Below are 7,656 nucleotides of genomic sequence, written 5' to 3' on the forward strand. Positions count from 1 at the left end.
CCTCCAGAAAAATGAAATAGATTGAGTGCCTGTATGTGGCAGTCCAAAAAAGTTTTCAAACCAGAGGAGCAGGTAGGTGGCCCTCCAGAAAAATGGAATAGATTGAGTGCCTGTATGTGGCAGTCCAAAAAAGTTTTCAAACCAGAGGAGCAGGTAGGTGGCCCTCCAGAAAAATGAAATAGATTGAGTGCCTGTATGTGGCAGTCCAAAAAAGTTTTCAAACCAGAGGAGCAGGTAGGTGGCCCTCCAGAAAAATGAAATAGATTGAGTGCCTGTATGTGGCAGTCCAAAAAAGTTTTCAAACCAGAGGAGCAGGTAGGTGGCCCTCCAGAAAAATGGAATAGATTGAGTGCCTGTATGTGGCACTCCCAAAAATTGTTTAAAACAGAGGACCGGGTAGGTGGCCCTCCAGAAAAATTAAATGCATAAAGTACTATAGCTAGAGCCAGTGGGCCCTGTCAGAAAATAGCCAGTTTCCTCTGCTTTAGTGTACAAAGAGGAGGAGAAGGAGGAAAATGAGGAGAAGGAGGAGTGCATAAATTATTCAGGTTGAGCTTCCTTCACCTGGTGGAGATTGGAAATTATGAGAAATCCAGGCTTTATTCATCTTAATAAGCGTCAGCCTGTCAGCGCTGTCAGTCGACAGGCGTGTACGCTTATCGGTGATGATGCCACCAGCTGCACTGAAAACCCGCTCGGACAAGACACTAGCGGCAGGGCAGGCAAGAACCTCCAAGGCGTACAGCGCCAGTTCGTGCCACATGTCCAGCTTTGAAACCCAGTAGTTGTAGGGAGCTGTGTGATCATTTAGGATGATGGTATGGTCAGCTACGTACTCCCTCACCATCTTTCTGTAAAGATCAGCCCTACTCTGCCGAGACTGGGGACAGGTGACAGTGTCTTGCTGGGGTGACATAAAGCTGGCAAAAGCCTTGTAAAGCGTACCCTTGCCAGTGCTGGACAAGCTGCCTGCTCGCCTACTCTCCCTCGCTACTTGTCCCGCAGAACTACGCACTCTGCCGCTAGCGCTGTCAGAAGGGAAATACTGTTTCAGCTTGTGCACCAGGGCCTGCTGGTATTCATGCATTCTCACACTCCTTTCCTCTCCAGGGATGAGAGTGGAAAGATTTTGCTTGTACCATGGGTCCAGGAGAGTGAATACCCAGTAATCGGAGCTGGAATAAATTCTTTGAACGCGAGGGTCACGGGATAGGCAGCCTAGCATGAAATCTGCCATATGCGCCAGAGTCCCAACGCGCAAGAATTCACTCCCCTCACTGGCCTGACTGCCCATTTCCTCCTCCTCCAACTCCTCCAACTCCTCTTCTTCTGCCCATACACGCTGAACAGTGAAGGTCTGAGCAATGCTCCCCTCTTGTGTCTCGCCAACATTCTCCTCCTCTTCCTCCTCATCCTCCTCCACCTCCTCCGATATGCGCTGAGAAACAGACCTGCGGGTGCTTTGGCTATCAACAAGGGAATCTTCTTCCCCCGTCTCTTGTGACGAGTGCAAAGCTTCCGACTTCATGCTGATCAGAGAGTTTTTCAACAGGCCAAGCAGCGGGATGGTGAGGCTGATGATGGCGGCATCGCCACTGACCATCTGTGTTGACTCCTCAAAGTTACTCAGCACCTGACAGATATCAGACATCCACGTCCACTCCTCATTGTAGACTTGAGGAAGCTGACTGACCTGACTACCAGTTCTGGTGGAAGTTGACATCTGGCAGTCTACAATCGCTCTGCGCTGCTGGTAAACTCTGGATAACATGGTTAATGTTGAATTCCACCTCGTGGGCACGTCGCACAACAGTCGGTGAGCGGGCAGTTGGAGGCGGCGCTGCGCTGCCCTGAGAGTGGCAGCATCTGTGCTGGACTTCCTGAAATGCGCACAGATGCGGCGCACCTTCGTGAGCAAATCTGACAGATTGGGGTATGTCTTGAGGAAACGCTGAACTATCAGATTTAACACATGGGCCAGGCATGGCACATGTGTCAGTCTGCCGAGTTGCAGAGCCGCCACCAGGTTACGGCCGTTGTCACACACAACCATGACTGGCTTCAGGTTCAGCGGTGCCAGCCACAGATCAGTCTGCGCTGTGATGCCCTGTAATAGTTCTTGGGCGGTGTGCCTTTTATCGCCTAGGCTCAGCAGTTTGAGCACCGCCTGCTGTCGCTTAGCGACGGCACTGCTGCTGTGCCTAGAGCTAGCGACTGATGGCGTCATGCCCACGGATGGTAGTTCGGAGGAGGAGGTGGAGGAGGGGTGGGAGGAGGAGGAGGCATAGTAGGCCTTTGAGACCTGGACCGAGGTAGGCCCCGCAATCCTCGGCGTCGGCAGTATATGACCAGCCCCAGGGTCAGACTCGGTCCCAGCCTCCACCAAGTTAACCCAATGTGCCGTCAGCGATATATAGTGGCCCTGCCCGGCAGTATTGTCCACGTGTCCGTGGTCAGGTGGACCTTGTCAGAAACGGCGTTGGTCAGGGCACGGATGATGTTGTCTGACACGTGCTGGTGCAGGGCTGGGACGGCACATCGGGAAAAGTAGTGGCGGCTGGGGACCGAATACCGAGGGGCGGCCGCCGCCATGAGGTTGCGAAAGGCCTCGGTCTCTACTAGCCTATAGGGCAGCATTTCCAGGCTAAGCAATCTGGAGATGTGGACATTAAGGGCTTGGGCGTGCGGGTGGGTTGCACTATATTTTCTTTTCCTCTCCAGCGTCTGGGGTATGGAGAGCTGAACGCTGGTGGATGCTGTGTAGGATCGTGGAGGCGACGATGGGGTTTTTGTGCCAGGGTCCTGGGCAGGGGGCTGACTATCAGCTGACACAGGGGAAGGAGCAGTGGTGTGCACGGCCGGAGGTGAACGGGCTTGGTACCACTGATTCGGGTGTTTAGCATTCATATACCTGCGCATACTGGTGGTAGTTAAGCTAGTAGTGGTGGAACCCCTGCTGATCCTGGTTTGGCAAAGGTTGCACACCACAGTCCGTCGGTCATCCGGTGTTTCCTTAAAGAACCTCCAGACTTCTGAAAATCTAGCCCTCGCCGCGGGAGCCCTCGCCACGGGAGCTTCACTACGTGACACATTTGGCGCTGATGCACCTGCTCTGGCCCTGCCTCTCCATCTGGCCCCACCACTGCCTCTTCCAACCTGTTCTGCTATAGGACTCTCCTCCGTCTCAGAAGCACTGTGTTCACCCGGCCTCTCAACCCAGCTTGGGTCTGTCACCTCATCATCCTCCGATCCCTCAGTCTGCTCCCCCCTCGGACTTCCTGGCCTGACAACAACTTCACCACTGTCTGACAACCATGTCTCCTCATCGTCGGACACCTCTTTACACACTTCTTCCACTACGTCAAGAAGGTCATCATCACCCACAGACTGCGACTGGTGGAAAACCTGGGCATCGGAAAATTGCTCAGCAGCAACCGGACAAGTGGTTTGTGACTGTGGGAAGGGTCCAGAAAACAGTTCCTTAGAGTATGCCGGTTCAAATGCCAAATTTTCCTGGGAGGGGGCAAACTGGGGGGGGGGGAGGCTGAGGTGCAGGAGTTGGAGGAGTGCCGATTTCGGTGACATGGGTGGACTGCGTGGAAGACTGACTGGTGGACAAATTGCTCGAAGCATTGTCGGCAATCCACGACATCACCTGTTCGCACTGTTCTGGCCTCAACAGTGCTCTACCACGAGTCCCAGTAACTTCAGACATGATGAACCTAGGGAGTGTAGCTCTGCGGCATTCCCCTGCTCCCTCATCAGCAGGTGGTGTCTCACCCCACCCAGGACCACGGCCTCTGACCCCTGCAGTAGATGGACGCCCACGTCCCCGCCCTCGTCCTCGTCCTCTACCCCTAGCCCTCGGGTTAAACATTTTGAAAATGAAAGTTATATAACTTTAATTTTTTTTTTACCTTTTTTTTGTGTTTTTTTGTGTTTCTTAGTTTTTTTTTGTGTTTTTTAGTTTTTAAAACCAAACAATGCTATCCTATTGCTATGGCTATTTTCTAGCCAAGTATGAAAGCACACTGATGAGATGACGCTGAGTTATGAAAAAATAAATGTAAAATAAAAAGGAAATGACAGACTGTGCCTAATTGAAATCCAACCCCTAATAAATTTTCCCACTTCGGTCTTTGCGATGGATATGTGCGTCACTAAGCGCTAAACACAGCGGTCGCAAGTCTCACTCCAAATTCCTCACAATTGGCTAGTATATGCACTGCAGCAAGGACAGCCACCAGCAGATCAACCAGAAATAAAATATATATAACGCTATTGTAGGCGTAAGTAAGCCGTTTGGATTCTCCTTTGGCTATTTTCTAGCCAAGTATGAAAGCACACTGATGAGATGACGCTGAGTTATGAAAAAATAAACGTAAAATAAAAAGGAAATGGCAGACTGTGCCTAATTGAAATCCAACCCCTAATAAATTTTCCCACTTCGGTCTTTGCGATGGATATGTGCGTCACTAAGCGCTAAACACAGCGGTCGCAAGTCTCACTCCAAATTCCTCACAATTGGCTAGTATATGCACTGCAGCAAGGACAGCCACCAGCAGATCAACCAGAAATAAAATATATATAACGCTATTGTAGGCGTAAGTAAGCCGTTTGGATTCTCCTTTGGCTATTTTCTAGCCAAGTATGAAAGCACACTGATGAGATGACGCTGAGTTATGAAAAAATAAACGTAAAATAAAAAGGAAATGACAGACTGTGCCTAATTGAAATCCAACCCCTAATAAATTTTCCCACTTTGGTGTTTGAGGTGGATATGTGTGTCACTAAGAGCTAAACACAACGGTAGCAAGTCCCCCTGCAAATTCCTCACAATATGGTACTAGCTGCACTACTAGTGGCAGCAAGCCCAGCCACAAGCAAACAAAAAAAAAAAAAGGATAACGTTATTGTAGCCCTAAGAAGGGCTGTTGGGTTCTTGTTGAATCACTCCTGCCTAACAGTAATCTACTAGCACCCTAACGCTGTCCCTGACCAGCAGCAGCTCTCTCCCTAGCGGCATCCAGACACAGAATGATCCGAGCAGCGCGGGCAGCGGCTAGTCAATCCTAGGGTCACCTGATCTGGCCAGCCAACCACTGCTATCGACGTGTAAGGGTACCACGTCATGCTGGGTGGAGTGCAGAGTCTCCTTGCTTGTGATTGGCTCTGTTTCTGGCCGCCAAAAAGCAAAACGGCGGGAGCTGCCTTTTTCTCGAGCGGGCGAAGTATTCGTCTGAGCAACGAGCAGTTTCGAGTACGCTAATGCTCGAACGAGCATCAAGTTCGGACGAGTATGTTAGCTCATCTCTAGTCATTACTTCTCCCTAAATTAAAGACCGTGAAGATGTACCATAAAGGAAAATTTACCATGCTCTGTTTTCTATGTTGAGCTAGTCCTACCAATTCAAAAGACACCACCAACCCCACTGAAAGTGCCAGAGGTCACCCAATGTAGCTAATCAGTAGTCTCCTCAGTCTGCTTGTGTCATAAGAGGAAGTGCCATCATGCAGCGTTGTCAAGGGGTCGTGTTCACACACTATAATATACACTCACGATGTGCACCACCTGTAAGATCTAGTTACTTTATTAGGGAAAAGAAAGAGATGAGGGAAGGGAAAAGTTGTGAGTGTGTAAACTAAAATATAACTTTTATTAATTCTTATAAAATAGTTTCATATTTATTTATGAAATATATCCAAATAACTAGTATGGCTTCACTAGTATCACCATACTTTATCATAGCCAGAGAGGCAGTCAGGTGCCAGCCAAGGACAACTATAAGGAGTGGATCCCCTATTCTATTTCCGAACTATTTCCAATCTGTGCAATGTGAGAATTTCACCACCAGGTGGAAATACCTGACAGGATTATCTCTATTATCTATGCAGTGCTAAAGGAAAAATACTAACAGGGTTGAATAGATGACAAACCAGCCTAAAATTAATTTAAAAAAGGTAATAATAAATCCAATGGTGGCTTATCACTGGATGTATGAGTAACCTAAACTATAGAAGAAAGCTGGATTTTTTATTTGCTCCCTAGTCAGATAGGAAACAACTATTTGTAGCCATACATTTTTTAGGATTCTTTGTATTATTTTTCATTATTTTTCTTTATTTCTCAATTTTCTTTTTTTCTTTATTTTTAGTTGATGTTTAGAAAGGAATTATTGACTGTTCTTTTTACCATCAAATGGTCTTTTGTTGCGGAAATTAATTTTTATTCAAGTGTCAATGATTTTCTTGACATTGGCGGTTTCACGACTAGTATGTTTTCTTTCTTTTCAGGTTGCCAAATCCTCTCATAATGATTCTCATAAAAAAAAAAATCTTATTCTAAGCAAATTAGGCCCTTGCCAAAAAAATTTGACTTACAGTAAGTACTCTGAAAATAGTTTTGGAGGACTTATATTATTTAAAAATAAAAATAAAATTCTATGCTGAGTACAGTACTACCATGCCAGCTAATAACCACTTAAAGAGGTTCTCTACTGACAACAAGTTACTGTATTTGATCTTGCTCATTGGTGGAAGTCTCAGTGATGGGATGCCCACGCATAGGGTCTAAAATGTTGTCACTGGAGAACCCCTTAAATGCCATAGGTTTTCCCTTTGTTTGCCTTTCTTTTTTTTCACTCCCTGCCTTTCAGTTTTTCAGGTTATAGAACCAGACGGGGGCTCGTTAACAACTTGTCTTCTATGTGTCAGTATTTAATATTCCATGCAATGTACTGGCAAGCTGGAAAAAAATCTGTATCCAGTGGAATCTACAAATATGTTAGTTGTAACAGTTTCTTATGGCCTATATTCTTTGGGCCATGAAGATCACAAGGTATAACTTCATATAGATTTTGTTAAATATCTTAAAACTGAACTTGTGATGAGCTGACTTGTTGACTCACCTCTTCACCGCTTTGGGATGGATGGACTTTTTCATTTGGTATTCTTCCAAGTGTTATGCAGTCTGCCCGTTTTATTGTCTTAGATACTGCTATTGATGAGCTCGATGATGTTATTTCCTTATTTCCCTTTTTAGGGAAATCTTCTTCCTTGTTGGTCCTTGTTTAAAATCAGTGACCTTTCTGTTAAGAGCCAACCTAATTCTGCCAATATGCAGGTGCACAAGCCGTTATTATCACACAGCTCCTATAACTCTCAGTGATAATAACGGCACATGCACCTGCCTGTCTATCACATCAGCATGGACAGATTCCATCCACTGGAAGTAAATAGAGAAGCTTTCTATAGAAGGACAGCAAGCAGAGTTCTAGAAAGCCATGAGGAATTAATACAGAAATTATATTGAAAAATTGTATAACTTTTCATTACACAAATAATATCAATTATTTGCTGAAAGTGGACAACCCCTTTAAGGTCTGATAACATGGGCCTCTGCCGGAAAGAAAAGCAAAGATTGATGATAAAACCATTAGATTGGGGTAAATTTCTGTCACCTTTTACACAAGCCCATGGAAACCACATAGAGGAGGATTGGCCAGTAAAAAGAATACAAGATCGCATAATGATCTGAATAGAAAATGCACAGAAAATCCTGAATCTGCAAGTATTGCTTTCTGCAATTTAAAGATCTGCACTATGTACATGATATTTTGTAAATCTTGTAGACATCGTTTGTACTGTATGAAAATC

The 7,656-nt window shown here is 46.2% G+C and overlaps 1 protein-coding gene across 1 annotated transcript in view; it reads right to left on the reverse strand.

The window, feature by feature from the left end:
- LOC140103747 (putative ferric-chelate reductase 1) overlaps positions 1 to 6,967 on the reverse strand; it is a 73,928-nt gene extending 66,961 nt beyond the window's left edge. Inside the window, exon 1 of the mRNA XM_072126971.1 lies at positions 6,909 to 6,967. The gene's annotated coding sequence lies outside the window, so the exon portion shown is untranslated. The remainder of the gene's footprint in view (positions 1 to 6,908) is intronic.
- Between the last annotated feature and the right edge of the window lie 689 nt (positions 6,968 to 7,656).

Source organism: Engystomops pustulosus, chromosome 10 (assembly GCF_040894005.1).
Source record: "Engystomops pustulosus chromosome 10, aEngPut4.maternal, whole genome shotgun sequence".
NCBI lineage: Eukaryota > Metazoa > Chordata > Amphibia > Anura > Leptodactylidae > Engystomops > Engystomops pustulosus.